Below are 25,157 nucleotides of genomic sequence, written 5' to 3' on the forward strand. Positions count from 1 at the left end.
TCCCTTCTCTTCAGCAGAAAACCGTCGGATCGGCGCCATTGGTGTAAGGTGAAGCAAGGGCGAGGAAGAAGAAGAAAGGAAGTAGCGGAAAGGAATGGACTGGAAGGGCTCGCGCCATTCCGTACTTATATCCAGAGGACGCCAACCGTCGGTCACCATGATCGCAGGTAATCATGACCCGTTTTTGCATGCAGGGACTTGTCAAGTCATGCAGTTGCCGAGGCGTCGTGGGGAAGCGGGGACGCCCACGTCCAATCAATCGCCATGCGGCGCCCGAGGCCGCAGGCTATTGGGGCCCGCGGTGCTTCGCACTTGCCCCTTCGCTTCTCTGCTAAGCCAAGTCCAGGCGCGCCTTGGGCCCGGGTGCTACTGTCGGTGTTCTGGGAACGGGGGTCCCCAGACTTGCCTGCCCGCGGCCTGTGGTGTGGCTCAAGCGGGGGCCCAGTGCGGCCCAGCTTCATCAGCTCAAGCTCAAGACCCTCACGAGGGGTCGAGCCTCACGGGGCGGACGACAGGAAGCCTCCTCAGGAGCAGCCTCATCAGGCGGGCACGCGAGGAGGCGGAGAGATCAAGGCAGGGTACCTCGCGAGGTGCCCATGACGCAAGTCGTGATGATCGAGACCAGGCGGGCGCCGGCCTACGCAGTGTCCTTGTTTCCCCTTCGGTGCAAAGGGGGCAAGCATAGGCCAAGGCATCAGGCAAAGGTTGCCATTTCGGTGCAACAAGACCACGACCAGCAGAACGGCAGGATGGAGGTCATCGTGGAGCCTAGGACGGCGTCACCGTCAGAGTCTTGGGCAGTCGAAGACCAACTTTAGTCAGGATAAGTGTACTAGATGTTCCCCTTCAAAATGGCCAACTGTTGGCGCCCTTCCCGCTCATTATTTGAGAAAAGGCTCAGGGCCTCCCTCTATAAATAGAGCAAGCCACCATAGAGTAGGCATCGAGTTTTGGGGGCAGACTAGAGAGAGAGAGGCGACTGAACTCACCCAAGCAGTTCATCGCACCAGCTCAAGAACACCTCTCGCGAGGCTGCTCTCCCTTTGTATTGTTCATCAGTACATAACCTCTCGGAACTATTTCCAAACATAGCTCACGAAGATCCTCTGCTAACTCCTTGGGTAACTCTCCGGTCATTAGTGTGTCGACATGGCTCTTGCGACTCAACGCTTCGGCCACTACGTTAGACTTTCCGGGGTGATAATGCAATCTCATATCATAATCCTTGATGAGCTCCACCTCTGCCTGAGATTCAACTCCTTCTGCGTGAAGATATACTTCAAACTCTTGTGATCCGTGTACACCTCACAATGGTTTTCGATGAGAAAATGTGTCCATGTCTTCAACGCATGCACTACGGCTACTAACTCCAAATCGTGTGTAGCATAAATCAACTCATGGGGTTTAAGCTGTCGTGAGGCATATGAAACAACTCTTCCCTCCTGCATAAGCACTCCTCCAAGTCCTCGACGAGAAGCATCACAATACACTTGATAATCCTTGCGTTGATCTGGAAGAATCAACACTGGAGCGGTAACCAAACGTTTCTTCAACTCTTGAAAACTGGCCTCACATTCCTCAGTCCATTTGAACTTGGTGTCCTTCTTCAGCAACTCCGTCATGGGCTTTGCAATCTTCGAGAAATTCTCAATGAACCTCCTGTAGTATCTTGGGAGTCCAAGAAAACTACGGATCTCTCCAACAGACGTGGGTGCTTCCCAATTTGTCACAGTGACAACCTGGGTGGGGTCTACTGCTATTCCTTCTCCGGATATAACATGTCCGAGGAATCCAACTTCCTTCAACCAAAACTCACACTTGCTGAACTTGGCATATAGCTGATGTTCTCTGAGCTTCCCAATTACCAAACACAAATGCTCCTTATGCTCCTATTCATTCTTCGAGTAAACCAGAATATCAACAATGAACACCACGACGAACTTATCCAAAAACTCCATAAACACCTTGTTCATCATGTTCATGAAATAGGTAGGCGCGTTAGTCAGACCAAATGACATAACGGTATACTCATATAGCCCGTACCTCATGGTAAAAGTTGTCTTAGGTATATCCTGCTCTCGAATCTTCAGCTGGTGGTATGATCGATCTTGGAAAATACTTTAGCTCCTTGCAACTGGTCAAACAAATCATTGATCATCGGAAGTGGGGTAGTTATTCTTGATCGTTACTTCATTCAATCCACGATAATCAACAACCATCCTCAATGATCCATCCTTCTTCTCCACTAGAAGCACTGGTGATCCCCAAGGTGACGAACTTGTTGGAATATAGCCTTTATCCAGTAACTCTTTAATTTGCTTCTTAATTTCCTCCAAATCCTTTGCGGGCATCATGTACGGTCTCTTAGATATTGGCCCTGTGCCTGGCAAAAGCTCAATCAAAAACTCAATGTCTCTATCCGGTGGCATGCCTGGCAACTCTTCTGGAAATACATCAGGGAAATCCTTCACCACTGGTACTTCCTCATGTACAACTCCTGATAAGGAATTCACTTGAGTCCTCTTCGGCACATGCCGGGATACATACTTAATCCTACTTCCTTCTGGGGTGGTAAGCATAATTGACTTACTGGTGCAATCGATGTTCCCTCCATACATCGATAGCGAATCCATACCCAAAATCACATTCAAACCTTGCGACTCTAAATTATCAGGTCTGAGGGGAAAACATGCCTACCTATGGTCAATGGCATCTGAAAACATCCTTGGCTTGCCATATGTTCCGCTCCTGGTGAGCTTAGTAACATAGGTGTTCTAAGAACTTTGGTGGGAAGTTTATACTTATCCACAAATCCCCTTGATATGTATGAATGTGATGCACCAGTATCAAAAAGAACGATTGCAGTAAATGATTTAACCAAAAACTTACCTATTCCTGCAACTGGCTGGGCTTCAACCTCCTCCACGTTAACGTGGTTCAGTTGTCCCCTGTTGAAAGGGTTGGGCTTCTTCCCAGAGCTTCCATTGCCATTTCCATTCTTCGCTTCAGAACACTCCCTAGCGTAGTGTCCATTCTTCCCGCACTTGAAACAAGTAATGTGACTTAGATCCTTCTTGGCGGGCGTTGCTGGGTTGGAACGGTTCTGGCCATTACTTCCTCCATTACCATTCCCATTCTTGGGGTCACTGTGGTTATGCGAACTCCCTCCATTGTGATTGTGACCTCCATGGTTATGGTGAAGGGGTCCTCCCGAGTTCGGGGTAAAACAGGGTGTCTACTGAGCTCCAGAATTGTACTTCCCTTGTCCATACTTCCTTTTGCGGTTGTCAATCTGCTGCTGCTTCCCTTCAATCATGAGAGCTCTATCTACCAACTCCTGGTTGTTGTTGAAGGTTGCCACCATCAACTGCATGCTCAGCTCATCATTCAGTCCTTCCAGAAACTTCTCCTGCTTAGCTGCATTCGTAACAAAGTCATCTGGGGCATAACGCGCTAACTTACTAAAATCATCCACATACTGGCCCATTGTGCGTCCTCCTTGGTGCAAGTTGCGAAACTCGCGCTTCTTCATGGCCATAGCTCCTGCTGAAACATGGGCAGTGTGAAAAGCCTGCTGAAACTGGTCCCATGTGACAGTGTCGATGGGGTAAGTGGCTGTGAAATTCTCCCACCACGATGCTGCTGGTCCATCAAGCTGATGTGTGGAAAACACACTCTCTCCGCATCTGTGCATCCTGCAGTGGTCAACTCCCTTCCAATCTTGCGGAGCCAATCATCTACAACAATCGGCTCGGTGCTACTAGAGAACACCGGCAAATTTAGACTTAGAAAACGGGCTAAGTGATAAACAAGTGGTGGTGGTGGTGGGTTGTTGTTGTTGTTCCCCTTGTTCTGATTCTGGACTAGTATCTGCATCAATGCATTCTGCTGCTGGATCAACTAAGTGAGCTCCAGCGAGAAAGCAAATCCATTGTCGCGTCTCGGAGGCATCCAATGGGTTTAGAAAAGATGAGAAAACAGAATAGAATGAGATCTAGAGGGAAAACACTACCCATATGCACATGAGACAAACACAAAATATCACTTCAATCAATTCAAACAAGGGCATACATCGGTCTAACTATCGTTGCTAAAGTGCTCGGACTATACTATATACATGGGGGAATACTACTACTGGTATGGTGGTCGACTAGAAAAATTGATCGGGGGAAGACTCCATGATATCTGCTCCAGCTTCATCAAGAAAGTCATCATCACTATCTTCGGGGTCCCAGTCGGTGTCGTTGATGATGATGTAGTGCTCCGGGCAAGTGGAATCATCGTCTTCTCCTCCTGGCGCCGGGTCTCCCATGAATACTCCTAGCTTCCTCGTCAGATCATCATTCTTCTCCACGAGTATCATCATTTCCTCCTCATATCCATCGCGTGTAGACTTGAGTTCTTCCTCCAGCTCCGTGATCCTGGTCATTGCCTTCTTATGATCTATCATGCCTGCGCACATCAGGTTCTCCTGGCGACGAATGTGCTGGTTTAACTCCTGGATGAAAGTTGCAATAGATCTATCCTTCCTGGTGCTGATCATCTCCCATTGCTCATCTCGGCGCCCACAAATCTAGTAGATAGTATCCTTGAGATCCTTGTGGTAAGCTTCTCCAATGCGTCCCATGGTGATGTGGGCTGCCATGCTCTTTCCTAGACTCCAGGTTGGTGCATCAAAGGAAAACTCTATGGGCTCAGTGACTGGCATGGACGTCCTTCCTGGAACCTGAACTTGAATCATCCAACGCTCCTCTTCTGGTAAAGTGGCGATGTAGGTTCCGGTGAAGCTTGGTATTCCGATGTTCAGGTATCTAGTGACTTCCTCGTCCAAAAGGTGTATCTTCATCCGGTTGGGTGAACTTGTTCCTTGCATCCACCATCCTATAGAGTAGAAAAGGGAGAGGAGTTAGAAATGAGAAGAGAGTAGTTATCTAGGGATTTAGCTAAGTGGCCGTGTCATACAGTCAGCATGTGCTCTGATACCATCTTGTAGCGACCAGACCTAAAACAGCCTGATCTCTATGCATCAGTGTGATCCCTGGATCGGTAATGCTGACACGCACAATACTCGAGGATTTATAACAGAGTAGCAATCACACACTTATTACATCGAATGTCTCAAAAGAGAACTTATTACAATAATATGGCTTAAGGCCATCTAAAACGATAACATCGAAAGGCTTGGAAGATAAAGCGAGTCCATCAACTCCAACAGCATCACTGAGTGAAAGAAAACGACCTATGGCACCTTACTCGTCGTCTAAAAAGTCTGCAACATGAACGTTGCAGCCCGAAATGGGTCAACACATGGAATATGCTTGCAATGCAACACATAGAGTAATGAATAGAATAATTGCTATCATTACATGCATATTTGGCTAGTGGAAAGCTCTATGGTTACAGTTTTGCATAAAGCCAATTTTTCCCTACAACAAAGGAATAAATTTTATTTAACTATCATGGTGGTTGTTAAACATTGAGAAGGTTCCTCCAACTCAATCCCAATTAAGCATCATCATTAAACCCAATCAAATTAGTTTAGAGTGATGAGATCAATATGATAATCCAAGAACTAGATACTCAAAACGTCCATAATCGGGGACACGGCTAACCATGATTAGTTTGTGCACTCTGCAGAGGTTTGCGCACTTTTCCCTACAAGACTTGAATACATCCATGCTCGGAGAATCGAGACATAGTCTTTCTGAAACAATAACTCTTTACTCTGGGTGGACAGTTACACCTACTTTCCCCTACATCTGCTAGCCCACCACTGAAAGAGGTCTTGCAACGTACTCAACTATGCTAGATCCCATAATAGCTTGTGGATGCACACGGAAGTTTCTAGCATGAATAATCTTATGATCCCTTTGAGCCTGGGTGGCGGACCATAGGATGATCACACGGGTACTCCGGGATATCCTAGGACAACACTGGATTCTCCAGGTGCCCCGACAACCACTAGGTACTCCAGGGTGCCTTCAAGCAATCCACCCAGATGTGTATTAAAGTAGCCACCTTAAGTTAACCATTAATAATAACTCTCACATCTATCATGAATCACTCTAACCAAACCACGTCTACGAGCATAGCATAGCAATATAAGCAACGTAGAAGTAACTCCCAAAGGTTTGATAATGAACAGGGAAATAGGTTCTACCTCATCATCTACTTCCCAAACCAACATGTTAATCAGATCCTAACCATGCAATTGTTTGAGGATTGATCTAATGGAATAAAACTGGGTAGTAAAAAGGTATGATCAAAGTGTTACTTGCCTTGCTGATGATCCGGGAAACCTAGAGACTCGTAGTAGCATGCTTCGCACTCCGGGTACTCTATCGCAAACATACAAGCATACAATAAGCACTCAACTAGAAGCACGGGTAAAACTCAAATAAAAGATCTAACCAGAAATTCAACTTAAGAACTCCGGTTTGCAAAAAGAATCAAATCAAGCGAAACAATGAAACTCAAACTGCAAAACAAATAAGATTCGTTTACTAATCTGGACTTAAGTCAAATTTTACAGTACCAAAATCTTGTTCAAGTTGATTAAATAGAAAGAGGGCTACGAGACGAAGATCTAGGCGCTTGAATCGCCTGATTCCGATAAACGGGCGAAAATATAAACTAAAAGGAAAATCAGGGCAGAAATCGCGATCAAAAATAATCGCGGAAAAACCTTGGAAAAAGAAAACTGACGAACAGGCTAACGAACGAACGTTCGCTGTCTGCGGCTAACGACTGGAAATCGATTATTAAAATGAATGTACGAACGGGCTTTCGCTAAATAACTGAACCGGGAAAAAACCAATCTAATAAAAAAACGCATCTAGGTTTTTGAAAAAGAAACCGAACAGTTTTTGGAATAAAACCGACGGCTACCTTGCGGATCGGGATGGAGGCGGCGGCGGCGCACTCCAGCGGCGGGGCGGGGCCAGGTGGTGGTGGCGGACTCCGGCGGCGGCGATCTCCGGCAGCGGCGGAACGCCGGGGCGGCGCGGAACGGGCGGCAGCGGTGATTTCCGGCGGCAGCGGAACGTCGGGACGCAGCGACGGCGGTGGGGAACGGGCGGCGCTAGGGTTACGGGGGGCGAGGCTGGCGGCTCGGGCCTCCCGGCTCTTAAAGGGCCGGCCAGGCGCAGTGTCCGGGTCGGACACGAGTCGTTAAGTCGGTTGACTTTTTTTAAAATAATTCCGCACGCAGAAAAAGAATTAAAATAAATACTAAACGAACTCCAAAAATCCTGAAACAAATTTTCCCCGTCCTCTAAAAATATAGCGGACAAAGTGATCATTTATTTGGAGCTCTAATGTAATTTTGAAAAATGCATATTTTTTCCTAATTCAAATAAAATAGCGATAAAACTCCGAATAAAATTCTTATTTGATTTTAATATTTAACCTCCAATATTTCTTCATTTGGGGAATTCACTTTATCCCCTCTCTTTTATTTTCATAAATGAAATATTTGGAGAGAAAATAATTAAAATCAAATGATCCTTTTTTAAAAAAAATTGAGAAAACTCAAATATGAAAATAACGAAATCCCCAACTCTCTCTGTGGGTCCTTGAGTTGCGTAGAATTTCTAGGATCAACCTAAAATGCAATTAAATATGATATGCAATGATGATCTAATGCATAACATTCCAAATTGAAAATTTGGGATGTTACTGTTGGCGTTCTAGGAACGGGGAGTACCCAGACTTGCCTGCCTGCGGCCTGCGGCGTGGCTCAAGGAGTGGCCAAGTATGGCCCATCTTCATCAACACATACTCAAGACCCTCGCGAGGGGCCAGGCCTCGCGGGGCGGACGGCAGGAGGCTTCCTGAGGAACAGCCTCGTCAGGCTGGCTCACGAGGAGGCGGAGAGTTCAAGGCGGGGTACCTCGCGAGGTGCCCGTGACGCAAGCCATGACGACCAAGGCTAGGTGGGCGCCAGGCGGGCGCCGGCTCGTGCAGAGTCCTTGTTTCCCCTTTGGTGCAAAGGGGGCAAGCGCAGGCAAGGGTATCAAGCAAGGGCAACCATTTCGGTGCAACAAGACCAAGACCAGCAGGACGGCAGAACGGAGGTCATCGTGGAGCCCAAGCCAGCGTCACCGTCAGGGTCTTTTGTAGGCAGGACCAACTTTAGTCAGGATAAGTGTACTAGATGTTCCCCTTCAAAATGGTCAATTGTTGGGGCCCTTGCCGCTCAATATTTGGGAAGAGGCCCAGGGCCTTTGCCTATAAATAGGACTGGCCACCCACCGGGATGGGCAATCTGGATCAGACCGGATCCACACCCAAGACACACAGAGAGAGAGAGAGAGGCGACTGGACTCCCCTAGCAGTTCATCGCACCAACCAAGAACAGACCCTCGCGAGGCTGTTCTTCTCTTGTACTATTCCTCATCAGCCCCAGAGGCAATCCAGACACCACAAACTGGAGTAGGGTATTACACCACCATGCTGGCCTGAACCAGTATAAATCTTGCGTCCCTTGTGTTGTTCTTCGAGTAGTTTAGATCCTTGCGAGGCGGTGAAACATGGGTAGGCTGAGGGTGTGATCTCCGCGCGCACCCCAGTGTTCGAACCTCAAGGGTCTGCCGGAACCCGAAATCTGACATTTGGCGCGCCAGGTAGGGGTGCGCCGAAGCTCTCCCTTCCGTCGACCCGTTCTCCATCAGCACCGCGCTCCGCCCTCATGGTGGCCAACGCACCGCCCGCTCCGGCTGTCGACGCCGGCGCGGGAACCAGGGGTCTTCGAGCCCTGGCCCCCGCCTTGCGACAGGTGCAGTGGCCGAACAAGTTCAAGCCGGACATGCCGCCGCGCTACGACGGTGCGGCCGATCCGCTGGCCTTCCTGCTAGCATATGAAGAAGCCGTCCTCAAGGCCGGAGGCGATGACAGGGTCATGGCTAACTGGCGGCCCATGGACCTCACCAGCGTCCCGCGCATGTGGCTGCTCCACCTGCTGGCGGCTTCTGTGGCCTCCTAGGAGGAGTTGTGCAACCTCTTCCTCGCCCATCATGCCGCGCCGGGGCCCCCTGTCATCGCAGCCCTCCTGGGCGGATCGCAGGCACCACCTTCAGGCCACCACATCAAGCCATTCGTCCGTCAGATCGGCGCCGCTCTCGTGCCGCGCGGGGCACCTCCGGGTTGGGCGGCAGCCAAAGCCGATCTGGCCTTCAGCTCAGATGATCACCCCTCCAACTCGGCCTGCTCGGGCGCGCTCCCAATGTTATGCACCCCCACCATCTGCAATGTGGCGGTCACCAAGACCCTCATCGACGGTGGTGCTGGCCTCAGCATGCTCTCAGTGGAGGCCTTCAGCCTTCTCCATGTACCACTAGAATGGCTGCAGCCCAGCAAGCCCTTCTTGGGCGTCAGAGGTAGCTACGTCGGCTCCCTGGGGCAGATCCGCCTTCCGGTGACCTTCGACACCTACGACAACTTCCGCACGGACCTAATCGACTTCGACATCGCCGCCATCGGCCTCTGAGGGAGTCCTGGACTAGGGGGTGTCCGGATAGCCGAACTATCATCATCGACCGGACTCCAAGACTATGAAGATACAAGATTGAAGACTTCGTCCTGTGTCCGGATGGGACTTTCCTTGGCGTGGAAGGCAAGCTTGGCGATACGGATATGTAGATCTCCTACCATTGTAACCGACTCTGTGTAACCCTAGCCCTCTCCGGTGTCTATATAAACCAGATGGCTTTAGTCCGTAGGACGAACAACAATCATACCATAGGCTAGCTTCTAGGGTTTAGCCTCCTTGATCTCGTGGTAGATCTACTCTTGTAACACACATCATCAATATTAATCAAGCAGGACGTAGGGTTTTACCTCCATCAAGAGGGCCCGAACCTGGGTAAAACATCATGTCCCTTGTCTCCTGTTACCATCCGCCTAGACACACAGTTCGGGACCCCCTACCCGAGATCCGCCGGTTTTGACACCGACATTGGTGCTCTCATTGAGAGTTCCTCTGTGTCGTCACCGATAGGCTCGATGGCTTCTTTGATCATCAGCAACGCCACAGTCCACGGTGATACCTTCCTCCCCGGACAGATCTTCGTATTCGGTGGCTTTGCACTGCGGGCCAACTCGCTTGGCCATCTGGAGCAGATCGAAAGCTACGCCCCTGGCCGTCAGGTCAGATCTGGAAGTTTGAACTTCACGGCTGACATCCGCGGGGACTTGATCTTCGATGGATTCGAACCACAGCCAAGCGCGCCGCACTGTCACGACGGGCATGATTTAGCTCTGTAGCCGGACAGTACCCTGGAGGCCGCACTCGAGCCCGCTCTGATCTTCAATTCAGAGCCGGCTGCGCAGATCGAGGACGGATGGCTAGACACTGCCTCTGGGGCTGCAACCTCTACGGCGATAGAGCCGAACACTGACCTTGTGCCTCACAAAGCTCGTGACTCCAAGGTGCCGGACTCCTTGCCGGACTCTGAACCTCCCGCGCCCCCTCCAATCGAATCCGATTGGGCGCCGGTCATGGAATTCACCGCAGCGGACATCTTTCAAAACTCACCTTTCGGCGACATCCTGAGTTCGCTAAAGTATCTCTCGCTATCAGGAAAGCCCTGGCCGGACTGCGGTCAGGACGGTTGGGATGCGGACGACAAAGAAATTCAAAGCCCACCCACCACCCACTTAGTAGCCACTATCGACGATCTAACCGACTTGCTAGACTACGACTCCGAAGACATCAACGGTATGGACGACGATGCCGGAGACGACCAAGAACCAGCGCCTACTGGGCACTGGAAAGCCACTCCAACTCACGACGTATACATGGTGGATACACCAAAAGGAAGCGATAATGAGGAACAACGGGATAGGGCGAAGGGCAACTCCCCCAACAAACAACCAAAACGGCGACGCAAGCGCCGCCCCAAGTCCCGCCTCGATAAAAATGGCACCCATACGGACCCGGCCTTAGAGCAAGGCGGAGCAGTGGACGGCGAACATGCCTCCAAGCGACCATCCGAATATGACGAACTGGACAAGCAACCCATCCCCGGCGAAAACAAGAGCCTAGACGATCTCACGCCGAACACATCGCCAGAGCATAAGAATCTTCATAAAAGGCTCGTCGCCACTACAAAGAGTTTGAAGGAGCAAAAGCGGAAGCTCAAAACAGCGGAGGACGCACTCAGAATGAGATGGAGCAAAGTACTCAATACCGCAGATAAATATGGCGCTAGTAACCAGGCAAAGAGCTACCCAAAGCGCAAGCTGTTGCCCGAATTTGACGAGGAGGCCTTAGAGCCCCCGCAGTCAAAAAAGAAAGAGGCCGCCTGGCCGGATAGACGACCAGATGACAGGCTAAGAGCAGCAAGGGGCGCCGCACACAAGCCGGCACACGATCAGCATAAAGATCCTCGGAAAAAGGATGACCCGGTCAGGTCCATCTATGGGCCAAAAAAGAAGACTCTAGAAAGCAACACAACCCGCCGAGCGTTTGAAGACAATGGCACACCCAAATACAGGGGTGCCGCACACCCACTATGTTTCACCGACGAGGTACTGGATCATGAATTTCCAGTGGGATTCAAACCCGTAAACATAGAGGCATATGACGGAACAACAGACCCCGGAGTCTGGATTGAGGATTATATCCTACACATACATATGGCCAAAGGAAACGACCTCCATGCCATAAAATACCTACCCCTCAAACTCAAAGGGACAGCTCGGCATTGGCTCAAAAGCCTCCCAGAAAATACCATTGGAAGTTGGGAAGAGCTCGAGGATGCATTTCGAGCAAATTTTCAGGGGACTTATGTCCGCCCTCCGGATACAGACGATTTAAGTCATATAACTCAACAGCCCGGAGAGTCAGCATGCAAATTCTGGAACAGGTTCCTCACCAAAAAGAACCAAATAGTCGACTGTCCGGACGCCGAAGCCTTAGCAGCCTTTAAGCACAACGTCCGAGACGAATGGCTCGCAAGACACCTCGGCCAGGAAAAACCAAGAACAATGGCCGCACTAACAAGCCTCATGACCCACTTTTGCGCAGGGGAGGACAGCTTGCTGGCTAGATGCAGCACCAGCGACCCGAGTACATCCGAAGTCAGGGATGGAAATGGGAAATCATGACACAGAAAAGATCAGCGCCGGAATAAGGAAAATGGCCCAAATAGCACGGCGGTCAACGCCGGATTCAAAAGCTCTGGGCCGAATAACAAAACACTGCCCCTCAAGGACAACAGTGACGAGCTATCCAACCTAAATAAAATTCTGGATAGGCTATGTCAAATACATAGTACCTCCGGGAAGCCTGCAAACCATACCCACAGAGATTGTTGGGTCTTCAAGCAGTCCAGCCGACTTAACGCCGAACGCAAGGGGCTCGACGCACAAAGCGAAGACGACGAGCCCCACAAGCAGCACACCGGAAAACAGAAGACTTTCCCACTAGAAGTCAAAACAGTGAACTCACTTCATGTGATAACACAAAAACTCAGTGCGGCACCTGCCATACCAGGACACCATCCGCAGAATGGGGGTAGACCCTACCAAAATTCGCCGTAGCAGCACTTCCTTCAAAGGAGTGACGCCAGGCCTTCAAGCCAATTGTACAGGCTCTGTACCACTAGAGGTTGTGTTCGGTTCATCCGACAACCTCGGCCGTGAAAAGCTCACTCTCCATATCGCCCCATTTAACATTAGCCCTTAAGCACTACTGGGACGTGAAGATTTCGCCAGCTTTAATGCAATACCACATTACGCGTCTCTCACGCTTAAAATGCCCGGTCCACGCGGCATAATCTCATTAAAGAGTAACTCCGAGTGTTCCTCGACCACGGAGAACGTGAGACTGCCTTGACAGCCACACACTAATCCGACCTTGCAGGTCAAAGCCCCTAAAAACAGGTCATTCAGACCTCGGACACGGTTAGGCGAGTCCGGCGTAACTAAACAGGGGGCTTCCCAGCCGCATACCCCTTTACAAGGGGCCGCGCATATAAATGATGAGAGCCAATAAAGCTCAACTTTATTCATCTTCCAAATTATACTTTATTTTAAATACAACTTTTGCATGATATTCCTTCCGAACTAAGTCCTTCTCTTTTACAGATGAAGCACGTACTACACCCGTCCAGGATATAGCACAAAGGAGACACAGGCGCAGACGTGTAGCAGGGACCCGTTGCGAGGATTCTTTTCAGATTAAGACCCTGCGTAAACCTTTCTTACTGTCTCTTGTTGATACACATCCCCCGGTTTTCTACCATAACCGAGGAGGACGCTGGGGTTTTGGCATCGGCCGCGTCAGAAGTCCCCGCCTGTACATGGACACTAGGGGCTTAAGGCATTGTTCTGCCCGGTATTATAAAGACCGAACACCCCAGGGAGTGTTCGACGTCTCGAGTTAGGCCCTATATGCATCAGCTTCGAATCATGTCTTTGGTCAAATGTTGGGTTTGCCCGGCTCCTGTGTTTTGCTGCCTTACGTTCCGCTCCATCGGCTAACGCGGCACCAGGAGAACTACTGCAATTGTGCCCCGGTTCGGTCGGGCGAGCACCTCAGTAGAGAAAGCCGAAAACTGACTGTCATGATATAGCGAGAGACTGGTCAACCACTCGATCGACTATTGGAATGTTTAGAATTCCTCCGCTTTGACGAAGGACCGCTTCCCGGTCAGGCACATACGCTCCCCGAGTTCGGAGAGCGCGGTGCCTCTAGGGGCTATATAGTAGCCCCACCTTCGAGCTCCTATGGCTAAGTGAAAGTGATAAAGCATTATAGTCCGGTTGCCTAGTTTTCTACGCTATCACCTCCTTAAAAAGGACCAAGACGTTGGATTAAGTGTGAAAAAGCGCTTTTCTTTTTGCAAACACCCCCGCACCATGTGCGTGGGGGCTGAAGCCAAAGACTGCCATCTTTCAGGTTATACATACACATACGGCCGCACAGGAGATAGTTCAATACTTGAACGCACAAGTATAAAAAGCTATGGCATTATAAACATGATCTCACAAATCATACAAGTCATTTGAACATGACATCTTTCGAGCACTGCGACTCTATTAAACGAGCGCCCTGCAGGACTTCCTCAAAATAGTGCTTGACGGGTAATCGCCTTTTGTCCGAACCCCGGGATGCAAGAGCGGTGGCATCCATGTCCGCCCAGTATGTCTTCACATGGGCGAGAGCCATCCGCGCACCTTCTATGCATGCCGACAACTTTATCGCCTTGATGTGCGGCACCGCCCCAAGGAATTGCTGCAACAAGCCAAAATAGCTCTTTGGCTTGGGCCTTTCCGACCACAGATGAGCGACCACATCCGTCATGGAAAGTCCGGACAATCTATTCAGCTCAGCCCACTCAGCCAGCCGATCAGTCAACGGAAGTGGACTCTCCGGACTATGGAATTGAGACCAGTAAAGCTCTTCCATTTCGTGATCCTTCTGGCTTCGGAAGTGAACGACCGCGTCTGCCGCACTCGCCGCCAAATCCAGATAAGGATCCTCCACACCACACAACTGGCCCAGCTGAGCATACTTCGGATCCGTGAACTTCCTACGCAGAAAAAAGGGCTTTCCAGCCGCAATGTCTCCGGCTTGACGCAGTTCCTCCTTCATAGCCCGCATCTCACTCCGGGCATCCTTGACTTCGGCGGCGGCCTTCTTCAGGCCCTCTTGCTCCACTCGGCGTTCTCCTTCAAGAACCTCACAACGGTCGGTAGCATCTTTTAATTTCAAGGCCATTCCGACCATCGGTTCCCTGCTTTGGCAGTGAGCAGCCTTTTCGGCCTTTAGCTCTTCCGCTGCCTTCGAGGTAGCCGCATCACTTTTCCTGGCTTGCTCCTTGGCTCGAGCAAGCTCTACCTGAAGGTCTTCCACAGCAGCAGCACCATCTGCATCAAGCATGCAAATTGTAAGGAATGGGCGTCAGCTCCCTTACTAGGCGACCGCGGAGCAACCACCTACCTTGTGAATCATCAAGACGTTTATTGACCAGCGCGATGTCCGCATCCGCAACATCAAGTTGCCTCTTCAGCTCGGCAACTCCATCAGCCCGGCTGGCCACAGAATGTTTCGCCACCTGCATAGGAAAGAGGACATTCTATTACTGAGATTATGATCCTTGGCACACTGTCGCTTTCGACGGCATACCAAGTCTCAGGGGCTACTATCTATACAGGGCGCACTCCATGTGCAAAACTGTCAAAAGGTATGTCATTTTTTGCGTACTCAAACCCCGTCAGCAAATTTCCGACGGCCTCATACAACCCGTTTTCGGCGGATGAGATCCTCTCAATTACCATACTCATTAATGTGCGGTCATCCTCCGAGATAGACGCCCTCTTGAGCAAATCCTGCAGCTCCACCAGCCGTACCCCAATGGGTGCCGGACTCTCCGGCCCCGCCGGACTCAGGGAGACCCTCCGTGACGACACCTCAGGGTTGTCCGTCCCACCAGACGGGGCGGCAGATCGAGGCGTCTCGCTCTCCATCATCTCCGGACGAAGGTCCCCCGAAGTTGAGCTCTGCTGAGATGGGCTGAGATCCGAACTACAAGGTGAAAACTTCGGTTACCTTTGGAAATAATATAGGGGCGTTCCCTATTACGAAATTCTCCCTTTTTTACTTACGGCTCGCTGGAGGGCTGATTCCTATGGGGAGACTGTGCGGCCGGGGCTCTTCCCGACACAGGACCTTCTGGTGCAAATTTCTTTCCCCGCTTTGAGGCCTTGGCCTCCGGGTCTTCGGAAGCAGTCCTCTTCTCCCCCTGGAAGGAGGGACTCTAGATTCCCCCCTTACTGAAAGCCTCCTTGGCAGAGGTGGTAGTTTCCTTGTGCCCCCCTTCGCTCTCCTCCGAAGGCGCAAACTCCAACATTTTTACTAACACGGGATCCGGCGTGGTCTCAGGGAGGGGGGCCGGACACCGTATTAGTTTTGCTTGCGCTATCCACTCCTGTACAAGGGATAGCTGGTTAAAAGGCAAACTCATGATAAATAAATGGACAATACGTCCGGACACAGGGCTACTTACTTGAGTATCCGAGGATTGCAGCTTAGGCCGGCGTCCTCGGTCAAGTCCAGATGCATCTCTTGCGATCCGAAGAACAGTTTGTACATCTCCGCGGGTGTCAAACCCAGGAAGTGTTGGAGAGCTCGTGGCCCCTCCGGATTAAATTCCCACAGGCGGAGGGGGCGATGTTTGCAGGGCAGAAGGCGCCGGATCAGCATAACCTGTGCCACTACGACCAGATTAATCTCCCTTTCTTGGAGGCCTCGAATCCGGTCCTGTAACAGGGGTACATCTTTGGATGGCCCCCAGTTAAGCCCCTTATTGACCCATGACGTCAGCCGTTGTGGAGGGCCCGAGTGGAAGATGGGCGGCGGCTTCTGCCTGCTGCCCCTTGGAGCGGTGATATAGAACCACTCCTGTTGCCACGAGCCGAGCTCCTCCTGAAAAGAGCCCTCGGGCCATGGAGCATCGGCCCTCTTGCTTATAACCGCCCCGCCGCACTCTGCCTGACGCACCTCAATCATCTTCGGCTCCACGTTGAAGGTTTTGAGCCACAAGTCGAAGTGAGGGGTAGTGCGGAGGAAGGCTTCGCAGACGACAATGAATGATGAGATGTGGAGGATGGACTTCGGAGCCAAGTCATGGAATTCCATCCCATAATAAACATGAGCCCCCTCACGAAGGGATCCATCGGGAAGCCTAAACCCCGACGGAGGTGAGACACGAACATGACGCTCTCGCCGGGCTCGGGAGTAGGAATAATTTGCCCTCGGGCAGGCAACCTATGCGAAATCTTGTAGGTCAAATACCTAGCGTCTCTCAGCTTTAGCACGTCTTCTTCCGTGACGGAAGAGGGCATCCACCGGCCTCGTAGGTCGGAGCCGAACATTGTCAAAAGTCGAAGGTACCCGAATCTGGAGCCCTAGGTGTTGGAACTCAGGGCGAGGGGCGGATTCGATTGAGGATTGAAGAAAAAGAACGGGCCTTGGTCTCATTATAAAGAGGAAGAATACCAAGAGCCATCCCCGTGACCGTTTGGAACCCGCCTTCGATGGAGGGGGCGTGGCAACGGGCGCGGTTGGGTTACCCATGTCCGTATTTATGAGAATCCCGGAATAAGGGGAACACGATCTCTGCTTCGACAAGACGTGCCAAGGAAACCGCTTCGCTAAACGCGCTGGGGTGGTACAATAAAAACAATTCGAGTAAAGGCTTGGTAGTGGTGTGACGTCACGCCACCAAATACGTCAGCAGATTGAACTTGTGTAAATATTATTCCCTCTACGGTTGTACGTGGAATTTATTTTGCAGAGCCGGACACTATCCTGGCGTTCACAATCTTCTGTAAATTATTCAGAGGAGGAACCCGCCTTGCAATGCCGAAGACAATATGCGTGCCGGACTCGTCGTCATTGAAGCCTGGTTCAGGGGCTACTAAGGGAGTCCTGGACTAGGGGGTGTCCGATAGCCGAACTATCATCATCGGCCGGACTCCAAGACTATGAAGATACAATATTGATGACTTCGTCCCGTGTCCGGGTGGGACTTTCCTTGGCGTGGAAGGCAAGCTTGGCGATACGAATATGTAGATCTCCTACCATTGTAACCGACTCTGTGTAACCCTAGCCCTCTCCGGTGTCTATATAAACCGGATGGCTTTAGTCCGTAGGACGAACAACAATCATACCATAGGCTAGCTTCTAGGGTTTAGCCTCCTTGATCTCGTGGTAGATCTACTCTTGTAACACACATCATCAATATTCATCGAGCAGGACATAGGGTTTTACCTCCATCAAGAGGGCCCGAACCTGGGTAAAACATCGTGTCCCTTGTCTCCTGTTACCATCCGCCTAGACGCACAGTTCAGGACCCCCAACCCGAGATCCGCCGGTTTTGACACCGACAGCCTCCCATACAACGCCATCCTTGGCTACCCGGCGCTAGCCCGGTTCATGGCCACAACTCACCTGGCATACAACCTCATGAAGATGCCCGGGAGTAGCGGCGTCCTCACCGTGCCAGGGGACACCGGGGACACGTTGCAAGCACTCAAGCTCATTTTCAAGGCCGCGGCGGCGGCGCGGCCCGTCGACTCAGACGCCTCTGAGCCCAAGGGGGCTGCAGCGGCCAAGAAGAAGCAGCTGTTCACTTAGGACAAGGCGGAAACCAAGCAGGTACTGGTCGACGAGGACGGATCCACCAGTGCCACCTTCACCATAGGCGTCAACCTCGAGCCCGAACAGGAGGAAGCTTTGGTGAAATTCCTGCGCGCGAACAAGAAGGTATTTGCGTGGGAACCTGATCAGCTAGCAGGGGTCCCGAGGGGCATAATGGAGCATCACCTCAATGTGTGCCCCAACGTGCGCCCAGTGAAGCAGAAGGCAAGGCGGCAATCCACTGGGAAGCAAGCTTTCATCGTCCAAGAGACACGCATGTTGGAAGCAGCGGGGGTCATTCGCCAGGTCCGCTACCCATACTAGCTGGCTAACCCTGTAGTCGTCCCGAAGAAGGGGGAAAAGGAACGCATGTGTGTCGACTTCACCAACCTCAACAAGGCCTGCCCGCAGGATCCGTTCCCGCTCCCCCGCATCGACCAGATCATCGACTCCACCGCCGTGTGTGACTTGTTGTGTTTCCTGGACGCCTTCTCCGGCTACCACCAGATCAAGATGGCAGTAGAAGATGTGGAAAAGACGACCTTCCTGACCCTGTGCGGGGTTTACTACTATACGTGCATGTCATTCGGGTTGCGCAACGCCGGTGCGACCTTCCAACGGCTAATGCACATCGCCTTGGGTCGGCAGCTCGGGAGGAATGCGGAGGCTTATGTCGATGACATTGTGGTGAAGTCTCGAGAGGGAAAAACTCTGATACAAGACTTGGAGGAAACCTTCGCGAGCCTTAACAAGGTGGACCTATGGCTCAACCCAGAGAAGTGTGTGTTTGGAGTACCCTCGGGCAAGCTCCTGGGTTTCTTAGTATCCCACCGGGGCATCGAGGCCAACCCGGAAAAGGTAAAAGTAGTCGAGGACATGAGCCCGCCGAAGACCCTTAGAGAGATGCAGAAGCTCACCGGGCGCGTGACCGCACTAGGGCATTTCATCTCCAAGCTGGGGGAACGAGCGCTGCCCTTCTTCAAGCTGATGAAGAAAAAGGTTCCAGGATCTCAAGAGGTACTTGACCAGCCCCCCGGTGATGGTGGCTCCGCGCCCTCAGGAGCCCCTGGTGCTCTACCTTGCGGCCACCCCCTACTCTGCCAGCGCAGCCCCGGTGGCTGTTAGGGAGGAGCATAGGACCAAGGCCGCAGCACCCGTCCGGGTTAAGGCAAAGCAGGGCCGAGAGGGCCTCACAGCGACCGCGGCTGCAGCCAAGGAGAACCAGCCACAGAAGGGAAGCACACCCGAAACAGGAGAGGCCCCTCCCCCAGGCGACCAGTCGCCAGGGGCTCGGTCGTCTTAGGAGGCGCCCAGGCCTCCGGAGGACGCTGGTGGCACCAAGACTCCTAACCTATTCGAGCACCCAGTGTACTTCGTCAGCACGGTATTGCGGGACACAAGGGCGCGGTACCCCATGCCCCAGAAACTCCTCCTCGCGCAATTGGTGGCCTCGCGCAAGCTGCGACACTATTTCCAAGGCCATCCCATCAAGGTTGTCTCAGCATACCCCTTGGAAAGGGTGCTCAGGAGCCCCAACTCAGGTGGAAGGGTCGCTGAGTTGAACATCGAGCTGTAGGCGTTTCAGATAAAATTCAGCACAACCAGAGTCATCAAAGGGGTTGTGCTTGCGGACTTCGTGGCGGAATGGGCAGAGGCGCCAGGCCTCGAAGCTGGCGAGGATCGATCACTCTCCCTAGGGAGCGAGGCACCGGACGGATGGGTCATGTACTTCGACGGGGCGTTCTCCCGACACGGCGCAGGGGCTGGCGCGGTACTCGTATCCCCCACTCAAGACAAGCTCTACTACGCCGTGCAACTCTGTTTTCAGCACGGGGAAAAGGTCTCCAACAACATAGCAGAATACGAAGGCCTGAAGGCCGTAGTCGCCCTGGGGGTGAGGCGCCTCACCATCAAGGGTGATCCGCAACTCCTTGTCAACTTCTCCAGCAAAGTATACGAACCAAAGGACGAGCACATGGAAGCCTACCTCGCGAAGGTCCGCAGGATGGAGAAGCAGTTTTGGGGGCTGGAGTTGCAGCATGTGCCTCGCGACACCAATCAAGAGGCAGATGACATCGCAAAAAGGGCATCCAGGTGGCTACCTCAGTAGCCAGGCATCTTCGAGGAGTGGCTCTTCAAGCCCTCGGCGACGCCATCGCTATCAAGCACGGCGCAGCGCCGAGGGGAGGTCCCCTAGCCGCCTGCCTCGGGAGCCCCGGTCTGCGGCCCGGCATGAGGAGCGCGCCTACTCCTGGCGTTGGAACCTCAGGAGGGGTGCTGGATCACGGAGCTTAGGAGTTACCTGACGCGAGGCACGTTGCTAGAAAAGGAGGAGGATGTGGAGCGTGTGGCACGGCAGGCCACAGCATACTGCCTTAAGGACGGGGAGCTCTACCGAAGACGACCAAATGATGTGTCCCTACGTTGCATTTCCAGGGAGCAAGGGAAGGAGCTACTGGCAGACATACACAGTGGCGACTGTGGGCATCACTCATCGTCACAAACTCTCGTCGGTAAGGCGTTCCGCAACGGGTTCTATTGGCCCATGACACTCAATGACGCTGCGGAACTGGTGAAGGCTTGCGAGGCCTGTCAGTTCCATGCCAAGTAGATCCATCAGCCGGTGGGAGGTCTGCAGACTATACCCCTCTCGTGGCCCTTCGCAGTCTGGGGACTGGATATCCTAGGCCCATTCCCTCGGGCGCCAGGGGGCTACCGCTACCTCTACGTCACCGTGGACAAGTTCACCAAGTGGGCTAAGGTGGAAGCTGTCCGCACCATCCCCGTAGGCTCCGCGGTCAAGTTCATCAAGGGCCTCGTGAGCCGATTCGGGGTGCCGAACCGCATCATCACCGACAACGATTCGCAGTTCACCAGTAACCTCTTCAAAACATACTGTGCTAACCTTGGAACGCAGATATGCTACGCTTCGATGGCGCACCCGCGCAGCAACGGCCAGGCCGAGCGAGCCAACGCAGAGGTCCTGAGAGACCTCAAGACCAGAACCTTCGAGACCCTGTTCTTTCTGGTTTATGGAGCTGAAGCCGTTCTCCCTCACGAGGTCAGACGTTGTTCCACGCAGGTCCTGGCATTCGACGAAGCGCAGCAGGACACTATGCGGGGGACGGATCTCTTGCTGGGGGAGGAGCACCGCCGAGAAGCCGCCCTGCGGGCGGCAAGGTATCAACAAGCACTGCGGCAATACCACTGCCGCAACATCGGCTCCAGGACTCTCGAGGTAGGGGACCTTGTGCTTAGCGGGTTCTCTCCAAGGAGGGGCTGCATAAGCTCTCTCCCATGTGAGAGGGCCCGTTTAAGGTTGTTCATGTTTCCAGGCCTGGCTCTGCACGCTTGGAGACCCAGGAGGGGGTGCCCATCCAGAATGCATGGAACATCCAACACCTCCGAAGATTTTACCCCTGAAAAAGGCCCGGTGCATATGAAGAAGGCGAATGCCTGTGAAGTTGCTGTGTTTTGAAAAAGGCCCGGTGCCTGTGAAGAAGGCGAATGCCTATGAAGTTGCTGTGTTTTGAGGAAAGGCCCGGTGCCTGTGAAGAAGGTGAATGCCTGTGAAGTTGCTATGTTTTGAGGAAAGGCCCGGTGCCTGTGAAGAAGGCGAATGCCTGTGAAGTAGTTGTGTTTTGGAAAAGGCCCGATGCCTGTGAAGATGGCAAACGCCTGTGAAGCTCGCCGCCCGTGACACTCTCACATAATAATGAGTGGGGCTGTACATGCCCCGGAGTCTACGGAGTGCCGCCCTCGGGCCTCGGGGCCTCCCGCCCATGCCAAGTGGCAGAACTTAGCTCCGCGCTGGTGAGAAGACGTCGAAGACTAGACTAGGTGTCGGACGCTGCCTCTTTCATTTGCGTTCCGCAGTTGGCATGTTTGTTCCTATTTGAAGTTTTTTTCGAAGCTGTTGCTATTTTGAGCTCGCGACTCTTCCATTTTACTGGTTCGTTTCATTTTCTCCCACGCAAAGTCTCACAAGGGGGAGCATGGGCACCCTCGCAAGTGTTTTTCTGCCCAACAATTTGGAACTTCCCTGTTCGAGTCCGCTGCGGAAGCACCCCTCCCAGTCCGTGCCCCACGGGCATCACGACATGATCACGGGGTTTGGATTGGTTCCCCTCACTACCAAGGCTGGGGACTACCCCTGCCGGCTAAACTCTGCAGGACACAAGGCGCAGGACGAGGCACTGTCCTCGGGAGGCGAGGACCGCGACGAGCCCCCCCAAGATAAGTGGTTTTCACGCATAGGCACACAGAATGAAAACATAGCACATAAGCAGTAGAAACAATGCACCGATTAAAACAGCAACAGTTCAGCACACCCCGCGGGGCAACAGATTACATTCTTTTCACAGGAAAGAAAGGAAAGCAAAAGGGGGACGACTTGCTCGGCGCCAGCTCTCGGCGAAGGCTTGTACTGCCTCCGAAGCTCAGCTGGATTCCGCCTCCCGCTTCACCGGAGCGTGGCGGCGGGCCGACCCGCTGCCCTCTCCCAGATGAAGGCGACGACGAGGGGGCTGGTCGCGGCCACCACTGGAGGAGCTGCTGCCCGAAGGGGAGTCGCCGGAGCTTGGCGAATCTCGGGCCCCGCTGCCCGCGCGCCCTCCGCCCCATTCACCCCGACCAACGCTGGGGCTGGGCGCGCGTCCGCGGTCATCGTCTTCAGGACAGCATCCGGTGCGACGTCCGTCTTCCCCGAACACCCTCACGTAGAGGGTGGCGTCACCGTCGAACTTGAAGTGCAGAGTGCAACGTCGGCGCAAGCCGCGCGCGCGGGCAAATGTTTGCCAGCCGCGGGTCAAGGCCGCCTCCCGGGCGGTGGAGACCTCTAGGGTAGCCCAAGAGGACCTGCTGCAACAACCATCTGCCTGAAGCCAAAGGCCGCCTGGGGCACCAGCTGGAAGCTCACCTATGAAGAAACGGGGAAGTTGGAGCCAGGTGCCGGTCGGGTCCGCCGACCACACGACAAACTCCGGCAGCACCTCCGCCGAGCAGAAGCACGGCCTTGGGGGTCGCGCAGCCCCAGCATACCTCTCGATGGCAGCCGGACGACCGCTGCTCTGCAGGGGCTGCTTCCACGGCCCCAGGAAGCCGCAGCAGGGGCAGCGGGGTGCTTACGAGGGCGGCCCCGGTCGTGCTTGGTCGGAGGGGAGCCGGGCCCTTCTTGACGAGCCTTCCCTTTCTTCGCGGCCAAGAACCTCTTCAGCGGAGCCATGGGGATGGCGAGCGGACAAGAGGAAGGCGAAGAGTAGCGGGAAGAGATGGATTGGAAGGGCTCGCACCATTCCGTACATATAACCGAGGGAGGCCAACCGTCGACCTCCACGATCATAGGTAATCATGACTCGTTTTGCATGCAGGGACTTGTCAAATCGCGCAGTTGCCGAGGCATCGTGGGGGAGCCAGGACGCCCATGTCCAATCAACCGCCACACAGCGCCCAAGGCCGCAGGCTATTGGGGCCCGCGGCGCTTCGCACTTGCCTCTTCCTTCCCTGCTAAGCCAAGCCCAAGCGTGCCTTGGGCCCGGGGGCTACTGTCGGCGTTCTGGGAACGGGGGTACACAGACTTGCCTACCTGCGGCCTGCGGCGTGGCTCAAGGAGTGGCCCAGTGTGGCCCATCTTCATCAACACATACTCAAGACCCTCGCGAGGGGCCAGGCCTTGCGGGGCGAACGGCAGGAGGCTTCCTCAGGCACGGCCTCGTCAGGCTGGCTCACGAGGAGGCGGAGAGTTCAAGGCGGGGTACCTCGCGAGGTGCCCGTGACGCAAGCCATGACGACCAAGGCCAGGTGGGCGCCAGGCGGGCGCCGGCCCGCGCAGAGTCCTTGTTTCCCCTTTGGTGCAAAGGGGGCAAGCACAGGCAAGGGTATCAAGCAAGGGAAACCATTTCGGTGCAACAAGACCAAGACCAGCAGGACGGCAGAACGGAGGTCATCGTGGAGCCCAAGCTCGCGTCATCGTCAGGGTCTTTTGCAGGCGAGGACCAACTTTAGTCCGGATAAGTGTACTAGATGTTCCCCTTCAAAATGGCCAATTGTTGGTGCCCTTCCCGCTCAATATTTGGGAAGAGGCCCGGGGCGTTCGCCTATAAATAGGACTAGCCACCCACAGGGATGGGCAATCTGGATCAGACCGGATCCACACCCAAGACACAGAGAAAGAGAGGCGGCTAGACTCCCCTAGTAGTTCATCACACCAAGCAAGAACAGACCCTCGCGAGGCTATTCTTCCCTTGTACTGTTCCTCGTCAGCCCCAGAGGCAATCCACACACCACAAACTAGAGTAGGGTATTGCACCACCATGGTGGCCTGAACCAGTATAAATCTTGTGTCCCTTGTAATGTTCTTCGAGTAGTTTAGATCCTTGCAAGGCGGTGAAACATGGGTAGGCTGAGGGTGTGATGTCCGCGCGCACCCCAGTGTTTGAACCTTAAGGGTCTGCCGGAACCCGAAATCCGACAGTTACAAGTGTGCCATGCTTTACGGCTTAGAATCGGGACTTCAAAGACGTTTTTAATCTCATGGACCATATGAGATGTTCCAGGAATTGAAGTTAATATTTCAAGCAAATTCCCGAATTTAGAGATATGAAGTCTCCAACAAGTTCTATAGCTGCAAGATGGAGGAGAGTAGTTCTGTCAGTGAACACATACTCAAAATGTCTGGGTATCATAATCACTTGACTCATCTGGGAGTTAATCTTCCAGATGATAGTGTTATTGACAGAGTTCTTCAATCACTGCTACCAAGCTACAAAGGCTTCATGATCAACTATAATATGCAAGGGATGGATAAGACAATTCCCGAGCTCTTCGCAATGCTCAAAGCTGTGGAGGTAGAAATCAAGAAGGAGCATCAAGTGCCGATGGTTAACAAGACCACTAGTCTCAAGAAAAAGGTCAAGGGGAAGAAGGGGAACTTCAAGAAGAATGGCAAGCAAGTTGCCACTCCCAGGAAGAAGCCCAAAGCTGGACCCAAGCCCGAAACCGAGTGCTTCTA

The sequence above is a fragment of the Triticum dicoccoides genome, chromosome 7B, assembly GCF_002162155.2.
Source record: "Triticum dicoccoides isolate Atlit2015 ecotype Zavitan chromosome 7B, WEW_v2.0, whole genome shotgun sequence".
Taxonomy (NCBI): Eukaryota; Viridiplantae; Streptophyta; class Magnoliopsida; order Poales; family Poaceae; genus Triticum; species Triticum dicoccoides.